The sequence below is a fragment of the Mastomys coucha genome, unplaced genomic scaffold (genome assembly GCF_008632895.1).
Source record: "Mastomys coucha isolate ucsf_1 unplaced genomic scaffold, UCSF_Mcou_1 pScaffold16, whole genome shotgun sequence".
NCBI lineage: Eukaryota > Metazoa > Chordata > Mammalia > Rodentia > Muridae > Mastomys > Mastomys coucha.
Genome location: NW_022196898.1, coordinates 31,905,029 through 31,924,332, shown reverse-complemented (window position 1 = coordinate 31,924,332; position 19,304 = coordinate 31,905,029). Strand labels below are relative to the sequence as shown.

At 42.9% G+C, this 19,304-nt stretch overlaps 1 protein-coding gene across 8 annotated transcripts in view; it reads right to left on the bottom strand.

Annotated features, from left to right (window-relative positions):
* The window catches only part of Fgg (fibrinogen gamma chain), a 119,488-nt gene that overhangs the window by 47,508 nt on the left and 52,676 nt on the right, over positions 1-19,304 (bottom strand). The window lies entirely within an intron of this gene.

The following is a 19,304-nucleotide window of genomic DNA, read 5'->3' as shown; positions in this document are numbered from 1 at the left end:
CCCTCCCCCTCCCTCTCCTCCTCTCCCTCTCCCTCCTTACTTCCCTCCCTCCTTCCTTCCCCCTCCCTCTTTCCTTTCAAAAGAACCATGTGATTGATTATACCACTATGCTTCCTAAAAGAGGTCAATGTACTCTGCTTCCCCGCTTCTCATCCACATCCTAGGAATATGAACCTGCTTGCTGTCTGGAGCATAGGCAGCTGGAACATTGGAATCCATGCCTGCCCTAGCACAGGAAGACTGGGAAAGGAATTAGTCTCCAGCCCTTGCAGTATAGTCAGGCAAGAACCAAAGGCATCAGAATGAGGATAGTGTGAGTGAGTTTAAAGTCAGCAGCAGTATTCTTCATTGCAAATTCATTGTGTGACTTGGGGCAAAAGATACTTAGCCTCTTTAACTAATCCATAACTAATCCATAATGCGCCTAAGGATTTGGGGCCCTATGAATTCCGGGAGTCCTTACACTGATTCAATTCAATGTCTAGTACACTTAGAACTTTGGCTTCTGGTAACAGAATCCTTATGTGAACTTGTGAGAGGAGGTTAAAGGAGTTTATAACCTCACAATGGGACAGGGGTGACTCTGGCTTTAGGGGAGGAAGTTGACTTTAGGGGGGTCTGACTCAGCTGGCTTCTCATTATTTCCCTACTGAACCAAACAGTGGGGAGGACTGGGGTGAAGTTGGCTTTAGGGGTCAGAGGCTGACATCAGGCTTGTCTCTCAGCTGGCCTCTCATTATTTCCCTACTTTGCCACAGAAGAACTAGCCTGTCCATGGACAGAGTCCTCTAGAACGTAGTCCTCAAGAGTGCCAAATCGGAGGCAGGAGAGAGTGCTCCGCAGTTAAGAGTCGTTTACTCTTCCAGGGGACCCAGGCAGGCTAGTTTTATGTTACATTGACACAAGCTGGACTCATTTCAGAAGAGGGGAACTCAATTGAGACTATGCTCCTACCAGGGTGGTCTGTGGGCAAATCTGTCATGCATTTTCTTAATGAGAGACGCTGGTTGTAGGGCCCAGTCCATTGTGGCAGCACCTCTGGAAAGGCAGTCCTGGGGTGTATAAGAGATTGGGCTGAGCAAGCTCTAAGGAGCAAGTCACTGAAGAGCACTCTTTCATAGCCTCTGCTGCAGTTCCTGTCTCCAGATTCCTGCTCTTCCTTCCCTCAGTGATGGACTGAGCTGTAAGGGGAAGCAAACCCTTTCCTTCCCATGTAAGGGCATTTGCTCATGTGTTTTAACCTGACTACGACGTCTGGGTTCAATTCCTACCATCTGTATGGTGGCTTTTCTGGGCCGTCCTCCAGCTTCAGGGAGAGGGATCTGACATTCTCTTCCTGCTTCCATGAACACTGCCTGCATATGGTGCACAGACATACATACAGGCAAAACACCCATACCAGAAAAATAAAATTACAAAGATTAAAATTAGTGTTTCGGTATCAACACTCAGGTTCAAGTTTCAAGAGTCATGGAAGAAAGAGAACTCTGCTTCTCAGAGTCAATTTCTGAGGTCCACAAGGGTGTTCATTAGCTGGGCTTGGTTGCTTCTATGCCAGGGAGCAGAGAGAGGGTACTGCACAGGAAGGTTGTGTCTAGTGTGCTATGACACATGTGCAGAGCCTCTCTGTTACTCCTGGTGAGTGGTGATGGGAGATGCAAACACCATCCTGGCCACTGTTAGAGTCTAAAAGTGAATTCTTGAGAGAAAATCAAGGACAGAGAATGGAGCTCCACCTCTAAAGAGTCCCGCAGAACAACTTCAGGGAAGAGCTAAATCTTAAGGTGGAGACACATAGAACTTAAAGGAATGGGCTGGCTTAATAGTGTCTGCCAGATGTTGTCCCTACATGCTATGCCCATGCCAGTCATGATCAGCTTGTGAGACCACTGTTAGAATGCAAAAGTCTTTTTTTAAAACTCTATGTGTGTACACAGCCCACCGCCATATTTATGTATATGTAGTTATGTATAGACATACAAACATTCTTTAATGTTGTATTGCTAGACAACATTTTTCTTTAGAAAGTTATATTATTGTGGTGAGATATATTTTGGTGATGGCCATAAAGATGACAACATTATTGTGTAGTCCCATGTTCTAGGAATATTACTGGACTAAGACAAAAACCAGTTTCCTATTTTCTCCTCAGAATTAAGGTCTAGGTAGCTTGCCTTACAGTTTCTCTGAGGTACAGATAGTACCTTACACAGCAAACCACACTGATATGGCCTTGAACACGTGGGAGGTTTCAGCCTGGATGTGCCAGCGTGCAGGTATGGCTATTGGGTTTTTAATTGGAAGTACTTGCACGTTAACTGGTGAAAACTAATTGCAGTAAATCCAGCAGTAATCTGCATGTCTCAATAAGGCCACGTTGTTATTCTGATTTCACTTGTAATGCCGTTATGTAAGAGTTTATTTGGGAACTGTTTTATTATTTGCTGGCCTCTGCATGTCTGATGATTATTAAAGATCAGGTGATTTCACTGGATTCTCTACTTGTGTGTCAAGTCAAGCCCCTGAGTATGTTTCACACTCCTTTCCATTTGAAGAACATCTACCCCTATGGATGTAATTTAGGATTTCATACATATTCTTTTGAATCATTCTTCCTGCAAACAGCCAGCATGCATGATATACAGTTAATGAAGGATTATAATTTGTTTTTTAAAATAAAATTTATCCATTGTAATAAAGAGAATGCAACTGTTTTCAGTTAGGAGAGAAAATTATTTTGATTGCTTAATAGCATTCATGTTAGTTTCCCATGGCACTTAAAGGTAAATGACAGTCTTCCCCATTTTAGGGCTTATATCCACAGCCTTTGGTTAATGCCACAACACACGGGAAAATACCAAGCTAAAATAATGGGATTCAAAATCCCATTATTGGGCTGGCGAGATGGCTCAGCGGGTAAGAAGAGCACTGACTGCTCTTCCGAAAGTCCTGAGTTCGGATCCCAGCAACCACATGGTGGCTCACAACCACCCGTAATGAGATCTGACACCCTCTTCTTGTGTGTTTGAAGACAGCTACAGTGAATTACGCCAGAGCGAGTGGGGCTGGCAGAGGTCCTGAGTTCAATTCCCAGCAGCCACACACATGATGGCTCATGGCCATCTGTACAGCTACCAGTGTACTCATACACATAAAATAAATAAAATAAATCTTTAAAAAAAACCAAAATCCCATTATTAAATGTAATTGAGAGATAGATTTAGAAAAAAAATCCCCAAGAAGTAATATCAAGATGGATTAAATAATCATGGTGCCACATGCTATGCAAAGGACAGATGAGATGAAAACTGAGAACTCCCTTTTGTACTTTTGTAACAAGAATGTTGCTGATGGCATTGGTATAGTCTTAGAGTCCAGACACTGTTGCTTGAGAAATGAGTAGGAATTAAGGAATTAGGGATAGTGAATCTGAAGAGCTCTTCATCAAGAATGTCTGTGAAACAAAGAGTAAGGCTAGCAAACGGCTGAGGATGATGGGGAGTTTAAGACAATTTCAGCTTTTACTTAATATGGGTGAGAGATGGCTGGATTTCAACAGTAATGCTGTGAAATTACCAGAAGAGAGAAAAAGCTTGAAGATATGGATGGGAGCCTAGGGGAGGCCCCTGAGAGAGTGGGAGATTATGGGGTCCACAGTCTGGAAGCAGACTTTCATTGTAAAAGAGGAGGTTTGTGGCGCGCAGAGTGTACTCGTCAGTGTACTGTGCTCCCCAGTGCAGAGAACAGACACAACAGGCTCCTTAGCAGAAATTCATTGTCCCCATAGGATAAGCAATGTGTGGGCACGAGTGTTTGCCCTCTCATTTGGCTGCCTGTAGCTGCAAGGGAGGCAGGCTGGAGAAAGCATTGCCATGCTCATGGTGGGAAAATGGAGCAAAGAGCTGTAAATGACAGTGAGATCCCTGAATAGCCGTACAGCACAGATGGAAAACCTCAGCTGGTGGTAGGTGTGAAGGGTTTTCCAGCCAATGGCTATGTTTTCTCCAAAGCTGAAGAGAAGCTTTGTATGTGAAGTGACAAACAGAATAATTGACTGGGATAAAATCAGGACATACTTTCTGTGGCAGGTTTGAGAAATGAGAAATGGAGGATGAAACAGTGAATCCTAAGGTACTCCAAGGAAGTTAGGAATTCATAGAGATTCATAGAGATTCATAGGGAACATGCCTGTAGATTGTCAGAATGTTGTTCCCTATCACATGTCACAGTGCTCAGAGGTGGAAATGTCTCTGTTAAGGCTCTTGAGTTTGGATTCTGTACAGTGGAATTCATCATGGTTGTTTTTTTTAAATCATTACTTGATTATTGGTTTACACCATATAAATCATTACTCATTTGGTTTTAGGTACTTTCTTGGATTTAAATATGGTAATGCTGAAGATATCACTCATGTGCATTTTTTTCCAGAGCTTTTTATCTTGAAAATGTGAAATCTACAGAAAATCTGAAACAATGATATGATGATGATAAACATGCATTATCCACTAACATTTACACACACACACACACACACATACACACACACACTTTTTCCTTAAAGCTATCTAAAGCTTAATTTTAGCATAATTAGTAGGACAAGTATCTCAAGTATTTCTGGGTAACTACATTGATTACATTTTCATTGCTTATTCTCTTCATTGACAAGGTCCTACTTCTCATCCTGACAATCAGCTGTTCTGTCTTCCATTATTTGACTATGGCTGAGCATCATGAAACACCTACATCATCTATCCATTCACTCAACCAATTAGAACCTACATTTGAGTTTACAACAAAAGCCATTACTTTCATTGGTAGATTAAGACATATGGCTAGCAGCTGTTTTAGGGTATGTCAAAACTGCTAATAAAATATAACGCAGTGCCTGAGATGCAGGCACTCCATAGAGAAAATTTAACTTGTGCAAAAGTGGAGACACTAGGATTGCTGTTCCTGGAAGGGGATGTTGTAGGTCAGTGAGCTTTTCTAAGTACAAACACAAGCCCTTATCAAGGAACTGGACTTCTGAAACATGTAAATAAAAGGACAGATAAGGGCACAAAGCATGTCCATTAAGGACATTTGCCAACCGCAGAGAAAGGCCTGAGGATATTCAGACAGGAACAGGCTCCTTGAAGGATTATATGATATCTTTTACATTTTCATGATACTTTAATCTTTTAAAAAAAACACAGGGTAATGGTGATTTAAATAATTTTGTGTACATTTTAGCATTATGCAAGAGAGTAAGATGCTGCCTGTTCTTTTGGGAAGGCCATGCTGCGTGGTGCATGGTTCTGTCCTAGCCCACAGTCCCCCACTTGGCATCCCAGGTTCAGGGTTTCTTTAGTCTCACCTGCTTTAGGCAGTGCCAGCTATAGTAACCCAAGACACAAGCATTTTCCCAAGGTGGGTCCTGGTCTCCACCACTGGCCTCCACTGCTTCAGTTAAACAGTTGGCATTGACAGTAGGGATCATTTCCAATTAGGAAAAAGGAGGAACATATCTGCCATCATCTTGGGCTCTGGACTTCGGTGGTGAACGCAGTCCTCTTAGCTCCACTTACATCAAAGCTGACTGGGTACTCTGTGGACTGCTGTGCTTATTTATACCTGGCCACCAAACTTGGCTGGGAAGGGTAATGACCTGACTTTCTAATAGTGCCTGCTTGAAAGTGTGGCTGCTGATTTGGGCCTCACAGCTCTGGTTCTGGCTTAGGGGCCCATCCACTTCGGGGCTAGGTCACCATTTCTTCCCTTCCTTACATCCTTCTGACTCCTCTTATCTCAGATAATGGTTTTGCATCGTATTTTACTGATGTAATGGAAGAGAAGTTTCTGTTTCTTTTGTAATCTGTAACTGACCGCTGATGATTTTCTTGACCATCTTTAACATGCAGATCTAAACACCTTTCACCAGCTCTACACCATGAAACCAGTCAGCTTTGCAAGAGTCTCTGACAGCACTCAGTGTTTCTACCACTGCTCATGTGTTTGCATCTGCAAACACACACACACACACACACACACACACACACACACACACAATTATTAAAACAGCAGCAGCCAGGATGATCTTGTGGCACCAGTTGGATCTCATGTCCTCTCTTCAGAACCTTCAGAAGCAGAGACAAGAGTATTTACAAGCCTCTCACTCAGCTCCATGACTTGAGTTCTGCAGATGCTCCCCATCCACACAGCCATGTCTTGCTTTTCCACTCAAATCAAGCGTGCGACTGCCCATTGTACTTGCTGGTCCTACCGTCAGCAATCTCTCTCTCTTTCTGAGTGATTTCTTCTCTTATGTATAAAACAGCAGTTCTTTCCCTACAACTCCCACCCCACTTTTGCTACCCTCTGCACCTATCACCTGACATTAAGCTTCTTAATTATCTTTCATGGCCAACCCCATTACAATGAAGCTCCAGCATCTGTAGGGTCAAAAATTTTGTTTCGTTTTGAGGCAGAGTGTCACATACCTCAGGCTAGCCTTGATCTTTCTGGGTGCCTGAGGATAACCTTGAACTTCTGATCCTCAAGTCTTCCCCTTCTGAGTGCTGGGATTACAGATGTGCACTACCATACCTGGTTTATGGGTTTCTGGAAACCAGAACTTCATGCAAAGTAGGCAAGCACTGTACTAACTAAGCTAAATCCCAGCCCAACGTTTCAGTAGTTTTAGGAGATGAAGTTCAGAATGTCTTTTAAAAATAAAATGTTCAGACTTAAACTTTTTTTAATTAGGTATTTTCTTTATTTACATTTCAAATATTATCCCCTTTTCTCGTTTCCCCTCTGAAAACCCCCTGTTCCCTCCCCTTCCCCCTGCTCACCAATCCACCCACTCCTGCTTCCTGGCCTTGACATTCCCCTACACTGAGACATAGAGCCTTCACAGGGCCAAGGGCCTCTCCTCACATTGATAACTGAGTAGGCCATCCTCTCCTACATATGCAGCTGGAGCCATGAATCCCACCATGTGTACTTTTTGGTTGGTGGTTTAGTCCCTGGGAGCTGTGAGGTTACTGGTTAGTTCATATTGTTGTTCCTCCTATGGGGCTACAAACCCCTTCAGCTCCTTGGGTCCTTTCTCTAGCTCCTTCATTGGGGACCCTATTCTCAGTCTGATGGTTGGCTGTGAGCCTCCACCTCTGTATTTGTCAGGCACTAGTAGGGCCTCTCAGGAGACATCTAAAACAGGCTTCTGTCAGCAAGTACTTGTTGGCATCCACAATAGGGTTTGGGTTTGGTTACTGTATATGGGATGCATCCCCAGGTAGGGGAGTCTTTGGATGGTCTTTCCTTCAGTCTCTGCTCCACACTTTGTCTCTGTATCTTCTCCCATGGGTATTTTGTTCACCCTTTTAAGAAGGATCAAAGTACCCACACTTGGTCTTCCTTCTTCTTGTGTTTCATGTGGTTTGTGGATTGTATCTTGGGTATTCCAAGCTTCTGGGTTAATATCCATTTATCAGTGAGTGCATACCATGTGTGTTCTTTTGTGAGTGGGTTACCTCACTCAAGATGATATCCTCCAGATCCATCCACTTCCCTAAGAATTTCATAAATTCATTGTTTTTAATAGCTGAGTTGTACTCCATTGTGTAAATGTACTACATTTTCTATATCCATTCCTCTGTTGAGGGACATCTGGGTTGTTTCCAGCTTTTGGCTATTATAAATAAGGTTGCTATGAACATAGTGGAGCATGTGTCCTTATTACATGTTGTGGCATCTTCTGGGTATATGCCATCTTGATGGGTATTACTATCAGACTTAAACTTTTAAATATTAGTTGTAAAATACAAACATTTTAATACTTATGGAACTTAATTTCTTCCCATCAAGCATTTTTCCCAGTGACTAAAGCTATGATGTAGGACCTGTCTGTGGATCTCATTATGAAAAAAAATCTCATTATGAAAGTAACTGAGCTATTTCACATTGGTATTCTGACAAGAAAATTAGATTTTGGATAAAAGACAGCCTCTAATGCTTCAAAGTGAGAAATGAACAGAATGATTAGTATACTGCTGTTTTAGAAGTCTACTTACAGCTAACCAAAATCTAGAGAAACTGTATTTGTTTTGGATTCTTTGTAAGGCGCCCCCCAAAGACCTGATTTGTTTTTCTACTGGTGTATGTGTGTGTGTGTGTGTGTGTGTGTGTGTGTGTGTATGAATAGTAAGGTATAAAACCTGCAGCCTTTCACATGCTAGGAAAGTGTTCTATCACACAGCTATATTCCCAGCTTTGATTTGCTATTTTGACATATTGGTGTTTGTACTGAGTCATGGCAGGAGGATTCCCAGTCACTTACAATAGGTCACAGGCTTACCCCCATCTGACCCTCTGTGATCATGTGGTGTCAGGAATGTGTTTTGTAAAGCAGGGCTGTTAGAGTAAGGCAAGGTGGTGTTTTTTGTTGACTTGTAGGAAGCCACTTTTAAGGAAAAAAAATCAGGCTGCTTTGTCTGAGATATCAAGAGTTCTCTTCATTCATATTGACTTGAAGGCTGGGTCTTCACCTGAGCTACGCAGGGCTGCGTCGAAGGGCTTTCTGGGATATCTGGAAAGCCGTTTAGTTGTTGGAGTTTATTCTCTGTGTGGCACCCTGTCTTGCTTGTATACAGCAACTCGAGTGAGTTTGTGTTGGAATTAACCCAGATGTTGCCTGGGGAACTTGCCCCTTTCTCTGTGCCCCTGCACTCCCAACTTGACTGTTCCTTGACCATGACATGCCCATGTCTTTGGTCCCTCCTTCCTGTGAGCTCTATTCTAAGTCCCAGGATGTGCTCTTCTGTTCAAATGTAACCTCCATAGAGAGACCCTCTGCACCCCATGATTAAGTAGCCTGCTCTAACCCACTCTCTAGCCTATGAGCCCACTGTTTATGTCCTAAAACTTACTAGCACCTCAATGTGCTATTTCTGTGTGTATTGCCTGTCTCTTCCATTACAGTGTGAGCTTGCAGACTGTGTTGTTCCCTAAGTGTCGAGTCTCCTGCACTGAGTAGTGTCTAGCCTAGAGTAGGTGCTCAGTAACTTATGTTCCTTGGATGGATGGGTGAATCAGAAGAAAAACAAAATAAATGGAAGACTGTAGCATCCAGTTAGCTGCTACCCACCTAGGAGACAGAGGGATGCCTTGCAATGCTCTTTCTCATGATTTGGAATGCAGAATTCAGAGCATTTACCACTTAATAACTCCTATAGTAAAATAATTCTGGCTTTGTGTGTTGCTATATGTCTGAAATCCCCAAGCCTGGCAGCTAATGCAGCAGGATTATAAGTTCGTAGCTAGCCTGGGCTACACAGCAAGACCCTGTGAAGAATTGTGTTTAGTTCAGAATCCTGACCATACAGTTGAGTTTTCCTTCAGGTTGGGATCAAAAGCTTAAAAACAGTTTCCCAGGAAGTCAGTAGTATAGACAATAGACAGAGAGAATTAGACAGCAAACAAAGAGAATAAGGCTCAGGCATAAATAATTTATTTTCCACTCTAAAAGGGAAAATTTTCATGAAAAGTTCATTTTTTACAGATTCTGAACTAGGCAATAAAAGGCACCATGCATCTTCTCTTAGACATATCATATTAAAAAGGCAGAAAATTGGTCTTATACAGTATTAGAAATCAGGCTCAGATATAACTGTTTTGGTTAATGCCAAAAATACACACACAGAAGTGGGCTGTGTGTGTACTTGGTTGTTGATAATTATTTAAATATCAATGCAACACTTTTTTCTTACATATTTTCCTTGTGAACAGTCATAAAATTCCATGTGACCTAGATAACAGGCATCTGCATCAGGGACTCACTGCTGGGGCATTGAAGCAGAGGTCAATAGCTGTAAATGGTTTCACCAATAGGAAAGGGAGAAGACATATCCACCCTGGCCCCCACCACTGACCCTTGTTTCACATTAAAATGACCGTAGTTTGACACCAACATGACAGCTGGTTCAAACAGCCTGAGATTTCAAAGTGCTTGAGTACATATAAATATTATGACTGATCGCAGAAAGTGTTGGAAGACATTTTAAGAAAGGTCCCCGGTTTAACAGCTTACTGCATTCTCCCCCTTCGGTTGAAAGAAAATACCACAATTTTTGTTTTGTCTTTTGGATTTACACGAAGCAGAATAAAAAAACAAACAAACACCTAGTTGAAACTCAAAAAAATCAGGATTGCAGGTTAAGGCTGGAAGCACACTGCTGTTTTGTGCAATACTTTTAGGTTCAGATTCCTGGAGCTTGATGAGGAGGCTGACTGTGCTCCAGATTAACATCTGCAATGAGATGTCAATAGTGATGGCACAGACCGTGCCTCCTGCTTTACGTTCTAGGCATAGACCATAGGGCAAGGTGAGCACTTAGGAATCAAAGGGATGCGGAGCACAGGCCTCTCTTGTACTTGGGACTCATCCTCTCCAAGGTGCACCTGCCTTCAGGCATGAGCTCTTGGAAATGCTCAAATCTCTGCTTTTCAAAGCTCATTCAAGGGTCTCTCTTTCTCTTTCTCTCTCTCTCTCTCTCTATCTCTATCTCTATCTCTTTCCCTCCCTCCTTCCCTTCCTCTCTCATAAATGTTATACACTAGCTCTTTAGGGTTTTTGGCACAGTGTTCTGTGGACAAGAAAAACGTGGGATGATTGGGGGAAAAAGATTAGGGAACTAGAATGGTAAACAAAAGTCAGAAAGATATGGTTTGTTATTGGCTGAGATAGAGAGTTTATCAGCAGGACAGAGTTCAAACAGAAGCTTTCCCATGAGGCTCTGAACAGTTCTAAATGCCTTAGCTTCTGTTAAATGAAGCAGTAGCTGAGAGTGCTGGAGGACATCGCTCAGTTGGTAGTGTTAGCATACATGGGGCCATGGAAGTGATGCTAGCATCATATAAACTGGGCATAGTGCTACATGCCTGGCATCCCAGCACTGGAAAGCAACAGGCAGGGAGGTCAGAAGTGCAAGGTCATCCTTAGGCATGCAAAAACTTCAAGAGAGTCAGGGCTGCATGAGACCCTGTCTCCAAGCAAAACAAACAAAACAGAACAAGCAGACATAAGAGCAAAAGAACTTGAGAATGCCTAAGGGCATATACTCCATGAATGAGTATGGATTTAAGGGTGGAGGTTATCCAGCAGACAGAAAGTGGAACCATTTGAGCAGACAGGTGAGCATGCAAAGAGACATATGTACATAAAACAAGTGGAGATGCATGGTTTTAATTCTGTGCTTCTAATATTTTATAGCAGTAGTGTATGCACATGGCACAGAATTCAAACAATACAGCAGAAGATCACATGAGAATGAAGTGAGCTTTCATGACAGGTCCCAGTCCTGTGCACTCCTCCAGGAGGTGAACTTGTTCCTTTTTTTTTTTTTTTTTCCGAGACAGGGTTTCTCTGTGTAGCCCTGGCTGTCCTGGAACTCACTCTGTAGAACAGGTTGGCCTCGAACTCAGAAATCTGCCTGCTTCTGCCTCCCAAGTGCTGGGAGACTTGTTCTTATGCATTTTCCCAAGGAAGGAACAAACTTTTAGATACAGCTCTCCTTTTTCATATTGAATGTAGCCTTCATACAGTGCCTTCACTTTTCAAACAAGGACATATAAATCCTATTGGTCTACGCCTGCTTTCTTTCCTATAAAAATTTCTAAAGTCTTCGTTGCCTCAGTCTTTTCCCCAGATGCAGGATGTGTGTGTCTGCCAAGTTGCTGTTGGTGGAACTCACAACTGATTGGCGGTAGGATAGGGTGCCCAGGTGTGCTCTTGTAATACATTCCCGACAGGGTTTGTGGTCTTGTTTTAAGGTAACGTCTTACTATGCCCAGGCTGGCTTTGAACTTTAAGACCTTTTTTTTTGTCTTTGTCTATGAAATTGTTGGAACTTCAGCATGTGCACTAGGCTTAACATGTACACCTTTATTGAACTTGTAGTTCACACATATTTGTAGTTTACACTTTCAACAGAAGACAAAAAGTCCTCATATTTACAGGGCATATTATTTCTCCTGTGTTTCTATAATAAAATTATCTGACAAAAACATATTAAGGGAGGAAAAAATTATTATTTTGGCTCACAGCTCTAGAAGGATAGATTCCATCATGGCAGAAAAGATGGTGAACAGTTAGGGAAGAGCAGGAAGCTGGCTGGTAACAATGGATCCATACTCAAGAGACACCAAGAGAACAGCAAGTTGGGCTCATCTGTCTATAAAACCTGAAATCCTACTTCCCCAGTGACATACTTCCCCCAATGAGGTTCCACCTCCTAAAGGTTCCATAACTTTCCTAGACAGTGCCACCAACTGGGGACCAAGTCATCAAACACAACGAGCCTATGGGGGACATTTCACATTCAAAACTTAACAGAGGTTTAGAATACAATTACATGATCCTTTGCTTGGAAGCATTCTGTTTATTTCTTTGTATTTAGGTTAGAGGCAAATCCTGGTTTCTATCCTCTGCTCGGGTAGGGCTTTGTCTCTTTAAAAAACTGCTCTGGTCCACATTCCAGTGCTGCTATTGATGCCTCTGCTGATCTCTTTCATCTTTGCAGGGAGATGATACATGGATCTTTGTTTATTGTCTTCCTGTTTCCAGAAATGCTTACACATTTCCTTTATGTACTCTTCCTCATCACCAGAAGCTTCCACAGAGATAATTCTAGTCTAGCTTAGGCTCCTTTATTAGTTGCTTTCACAGAAGGACAAATGATACTTGTTTGTCTGCATTTTGACCACTATCTCCCTGGTTACCACTGTTTATCAGTCAGCAATAATGGAAGAAGCATGTTTGTTGAGATTACAGAGACCAGTTCTGATCCACTGCAAGGACTGTGGCCTTGGTACACACATACCACATTCGAGCATGCTCATCCCAATAGGTTTCTTGTGATGCACTTGCTCGGGAGATTTTCTGAATCTATTTCAGGCTGTGAAATGTAACAATGTTCTCTTTAAGAAGAGCACCCCCAAAGAAAGTACTCCTCTCACAAAAGGAAAAGGACTTTCTGTAACACAAGAGAAAGGTCTCCAGTGGGTCTTAGAACAGGGGATTCCATAAATTAGATGCATTTATATTTGGTCTTTTGAGACAATTTAAAAAAAAAAAAAAGGCCAGGCATGGTGGTGCATGCATGAATGCCTTTAATCCCAGGAGGCAGAGGCAGTAAACCCAATATTTAAATGAGACTAAATCAAATGAATCAGCCTGAATTTAGTAAATGTGGTGAAAATTACTTGTCTTCTTATGTCTTAGCTCTATGAGTTGTAGTAATAATTTGCCCTTATTCTAAAAGAATTCTTCACTGTTAAATTATTTCTTTACTTACTACTGCTTATTAAGCAGGGACTCTGAATTTTAAATATGTTTTCTGAAGAGCTAAGAATGGCCCTATAAGAAAATGAGTTCCTCCCATTATTTTTGATCATCTTGGAGCTTTATAAGAATTTACCAAACTCTCATAAGGAAATTATTTTCTGTGTTTGGATTTCTGAGGCAGTAGTTGGAGGGTATCCAAGGGTAGCTCTCTCACAATAAGGCTTTTGTGCACTAAGCCCCTCTCCACCCCCAGCTCCCTGCAAGTTATGGAAGGAGGGGACAGGGCAACTGTATTGATCAACAGTCCAGTCTCCTGCTCTGTCTTGTCCATTAGCTCCCCTGAGCTTTAAAGGTGACTTTGCTGTGTATTTTAAACAGTAACTTTGAACTGAAAGCTACCAGGGGCTTATCCGTGGTGAAGGAGACAGGTGAACTGAGGGCAAAGTCCTTGGGAGATAAGAGACTTTTCTAACAAGTCCCATAATAGCACTTAGCTAATCCATTTCTGCAGCTACCACTTCCTGACGGAGATTTTGATTCATTGACATGGGTATTTATTTGATGGCACATAAAATTAGAGGAAGCTAGTCCCCTCCTCTGGGCCTCTTCCTTCATAGTACATTGTCACCGGGCAATTCTTTCTGCAAGCAGAGTGAACAGGCTTCTTATAATTGAATGGAACCTAGCTGCTTCGTGTTCTAGTCTGTTGAGATGAGATAAGCTATGCTATGTTTGGATTTCTTAGTTCCAGTATGTACTGGTGTCAGTAGTTCATGGAATCCTCTTTCTTTCCAAGGCAGATAAGGAAGAAAAGGCCTCAAAAGTCTTCTGTTTATTCTTTTACCTCCCAGGCCCTGAGCAAGGGTTTCCCATCCACTCCCTTTCCAAGTCTGCCCCTGACAAGTTCTCCTGTGGCCTCCATTGAGCTTAAGGCAGTAGCCCACTACCATCTTCCTCTGACCATTTGGCATTTGTGATCACCTCTTACTTTCTCCATTTGGCTTCTGTGTGGGTGTTTCCCTGATGTCCCTACCTCTTCAGATGGCTCTCCTTGTCTCTTCCTGACTTCATTAGAAGTCACCAGCAGACATGGGTCACGGTCCCTTGTTTTCTTGCTGCACTTCCTCCCTTGACCGACTCTTCTCACACGCCTGCTCTCTCCTTCACAAGGTTGTCTGGCAGACATCTCAAACCTAACCTGACACCAACTGACCCCACCTCCATCCCATTCAACTGGGGCCCACTCTTTTCAGTAGTGATAGCTCAGAACTGAAAGCCTTCATGGCATCCCTAAGCTTTTTCTTAGGTTTTGTTTTGTTTTGGCCTGTGTGTAGTCCGTCTAGGATAGCTGTGCTGCTATCTTCAAACTGTACTGAGTCTAGCCATGTTTTATCAGTGTGTGAAGATTAACTCTTATTGTCAACTTGATGAGCTCTGGGACCAACTAAAGGGCATGCCTCTGGGTGGGTCTGCGAGGGTATGTCCAGGAAGGATTAAGTGAGGGGGAAGACCTTCCCTAAGGGTGGGCTGTATCTTCCAACAACATATAAAATCTGAAGAGGCTCAAGGGAAAGAGAGAGATGCCCACCTTCGCAGCTTGTGGCGGTGACCTGCCAACCCTGCTGTTCTGGTTGCTGCATGCTGTTGTATCCTTCAGTATCATGAGACTTCAGCTCAGGCCTACATAGTCTGAAGACCAGCACACCTCTGGGAATCGTCCAGGCTTTCAGCACCAGGTTGGGATTGCTGAGACATTGAGCTTTGTGTGCTGAACAGGTGCGGGGTCCTCAGCCTCTCCCGGTACACAGGCCATGGTTGGGTTATCCTGACCCTATTAGTCATAAGCCATTCTAGTAACTAAATCCCCTCCAGGAATATGTATGTATGATTAACTACACACACACACACACACACACACACACACACACACACTCTGACAGATTGCCCTAGTGACTACACACATATAACCGGGAGGCACTACTGTTTCTCTTGTTTCTTCTGCCTTGTTTCAACTCCTCCACTACCCTCTATTCTTAGACGAGTGACTCTTTAAGCATGTAAACAGCTGATGCCATTCCCTTCTTCAAACCCTCCACCTACAGCAAAAGCCAAAGTTCTTCAAATGACCAGGCAGGCTCTGCCAAGTCAGGGTTGCTATTCTGGCCTTCTACAGTACACAATGGCCTTCCTTCCTGAATGCTGCTGCCTCAGGGCCTTCTCTTTTCCTTTGACACACCTGGCCATGGTGCCCTCTTGAAGGTCACCAAAGGCCCTATTTCATAGTGTCTAAAGCCTTCTAGGCCCCCAGGCCCCCTTTCCAGCTCACCTGACCTGATCTTGTATTTACTTTCCATCTTATTTAAACCTGCCTCCCCATATAGAGTCCTACTCACACAGACAAACCCAAGGGCAAGACACTCCCTTACTGCTTATTGCTGTCCCATTGATGATGAAGGGCCTGTACAGGTGTTTCTAAGATGAATGCACAATTTGAAACTCTAGCATTTCTTGGAACCTGGGGCAGGGGTGGGGTGTATCCATACTGTATCTGCTCAGAGCTGAAACTGCAACATTCCAGGATGTAGTGTGTAGACTGACTAGTCAGCAAACTCTAACTGAGTGGCTTGCCACCAAAGATGGGAGAAGGACCAAAACTTGCTTTTGTGATCAGAAGCCCAACCCTCCCCTAAAATTTTTATTATACTTAATATATGTAAAAGATAAATTAAAATAATTTGTATTAATATATAAATACTAATACTAATACTACTTTCAAGAAAGGATTGAGTTCTTTTTCCCCTCTCTCCCCTCCCCTCTTTATCTCTTCTCACCTCTTTATGTCCTGGCTAGGCTAGAGTTGGCTATGTATACCAGGATGGGCTCCAACTCAGTTATCTGCCTGCCTCTGCCCCTCAAGTGCTAACGTTAATGGTGTGTGCCACCATGCCAGCCAAATGAGAGATTCTTCTCTGCCTCCCAACCCCCCCACTTAGGTCTAAGAGAAAGAAGCAGTACTGCTCACATGTACCGCAGTTTACTTTCCTCAGTTGTACCCCATCTCTTACTGCCAGAGGTGCACCCCATCTCTTACTGCCAGAGGTGCACCCCATCTCTTACTGCCAGAGGTGCACCCCATCTCTTACTGCCAGAGGTACACCCCATCTCTTACTGCCAGAGGTAACTACTGGCCTTAGTTTGCTGTTTACCACTTCTACAGTGATTTTTTTTCTAAAAGTGAATTCCTAAAAACACAATAGCATTTTGGGTATTTAGATGATAGCAGAATGAAGATTTTCTATTTTCTTCTTTTGCTTACTTCACATACATTATCTGTATTCAGATATGTATCTAACAGTTCTTCTTCATTGCTGTATGGCAAGTCACTCACTTGTTCATTATATTGTTACTAGTTTCATGTTTTCCTTGATTTGACATGACTGTTCAACAGAACTTTCTGGAAAATTTGTATATGACTATATCTGTACTTCGGTAGGACCATATGCATTAGACAGATGTGGCTACTGAGAACTTGAGATGGACTTAGGAGACTACAGGCTTGAAAGTATAATTTATCTACTCTTAATTGATGTAGTATTATGATCAATGAATGGAAAAGTACAGGGCTGTCTTTGGGTGTGCTTGGAACTTATCTCGGGAGTACCTGTCAGCTGCTATATTCTTGTGGGAATTTTTCTGGAATAAGCACTCCCATAACAATGGGAGTGGAAGAGAGGAGATGCCACAGTGGGCCAAAGCCAGGACAGCTCGTGAAAGGCTTCAATGTTGGGTCCAGCTTGCACTCTCATTTCATATTCTAAAACCACAAGGTGGGGCGGGCAAGCAGGCAAGACTTTACAGAGCACACATGGCAGTCAGCAGGTTGTTAAGGGAACAACCCATTGTCTCAGCTATTTCTCCAGGTCATTCTGTTCCAGGTAGCAGTGAAGTCATGCTTGGCAGTCAGGCAGCGCAAACAGTGCTTTAAGTAAATCATTGAATACATCAATAGCTCTGTATCTAATAATTGGCCTTTTCTGCCTTATTCTATTTCATCCTTATAACAATCATATTAGTCACATCATTTATTACCTTGAATTCATAAATAACTGCTTTTGTATACATTTAAGACATTACTGTACTGTCCTTAATATGTTGTGAGATAGGCGTATAAGATGCTCATTTTAGTAGTTATTTCATGGCGTCAGTGACCACAACTGTTCCACTTAAAAGACATAATAAAGAACTCTCGTGAATGCAGGCTGGTAGACGTTTGTGATATGGGTAAGTCAGAAGCTGTCAGGGTGTGCTGTGAGTGATGAGGACAGTTGAACACTTTTATTATTTATGTGTTTGGGTGTTTTTCCTTCATGTATGTTTATGTACCATGTGAATGCCTGGAGCATGATGAGGGCATAGTAACCCTTGGAACTAGAGTCACAGACAGTTGTGAATGTCATGTAACTAGGGATTGCACTAGGTGCTAGGGATTGAACCCACGTCCTCTGGAAGAGCAGTCACTGCTTTTAACTGCTGAACCATCTCTCCAGTCTCAGGGCAAACTCTTAATAAATCCAAATCTTCTCTTTTTTAGTGGCTGAATCTCTGAAAAATATAGCCTATGAGATGAGCTAGCAAAAATTCTCAGTATGTATGTCAACCACGGCTATGCTGTATTCTTAGGGGATTGTCACCTAGTTAATGCTCTGCTGCATGTACACATTTTATTTTATGTATGTGCATGGATGTTTTGCCTGCATGGATGTCTGTTCAGCATGTGTGTGCTTGTTGACTGCAGAGGTCAAAAGAGGGCATCAGATTCCTGGAACTGGTGTTATGGTTGGGTTTGAGCCAACATGTGGGTGTTGGGAACTGAACCTGGCTCCTCTGCAAGAACAGCCTGTGTTCTTACATCTCAACCAGCAACCCTTGGCGCTCTCCAGCCCCTCTGTTAGACCTTTTAAAGTCAAGGAAGGTACAGAGAAATTCCTTTTTGAATGAGACTGTCCTTCAATTTTCAGGACACATAGTACACCTGGTCTTTCTGAAAGTAGCCTCTCCTCACAGGTGTGGCCCTGGTCCTGATGAGGCCTTTGATATGTTGAACATACCCAGCAGCAGGCCATCAGCTCTTCTGCTGTGAGCAAGTGCAGGTTACTGATGATAGGCTTAGGTTCTACAAAGTAACCTCCACTGGCTTCCAAGTTTTCTAAGTGTCCATATCAGTTTACACTCCCACTGGCAGTGGAAGATGGACAATATCTTCAGGTGCATCTGTTTTTATAGCTACAGGTCCGTTTATCCTAGGTTGAAACTTTGCTAGCCTTGGTTATTGTTGTTAATCCTCGTAGCTGGCTGTTAACTAACCATGACTTACTTATGCCCTAATTCTGTGTGTCACCACTCTGCAAGGTACAGTGGCTTACACTTCTCTGTGTAAACCCAGACTAGCATGCCTGCTAGCCTGAATGGCCCAGGTGACCTGGGTGCAGGTGTATGCTTGCTATTTTCTTAAGGCATCTAAATGATCCTAGTTCCTTCCCCTCACACTAAGGATGCATGTTTTCATTTCCTTGTGGGCCCCCTTAAAACCCATGTCTATCTGAAAAGTGTTACCTGGGTATTCAGAACTGGCAACTAAAATCTCATGAAATATGGGTCTGATTTTCTAGGACAAATGGAGAGTGAAGTATGTGGAGCCAAGTCTATTCCTATTGACAAGTGCCAATGGAACAATCTGTACACTCGGATCGTAACTACAAAAGAACTATGGCAGCCTCAATGACAAAATTCTCTACCAGTCAGTGGTTCACAGTAACGGGGGCTTTCTTATCACAGTCCAGGTTGCCTAGGCTTGGGCAGCTCTGCTCAACATTGTGAGCTGGCTGGGCATGCCTAGAGGGTTCCACACCTTTCAGTCTAAGATGATGGGGGCGGGGGCAACAGTGGTTTTTATTTTCAGGCAGACTTTGAGCCACAAGTG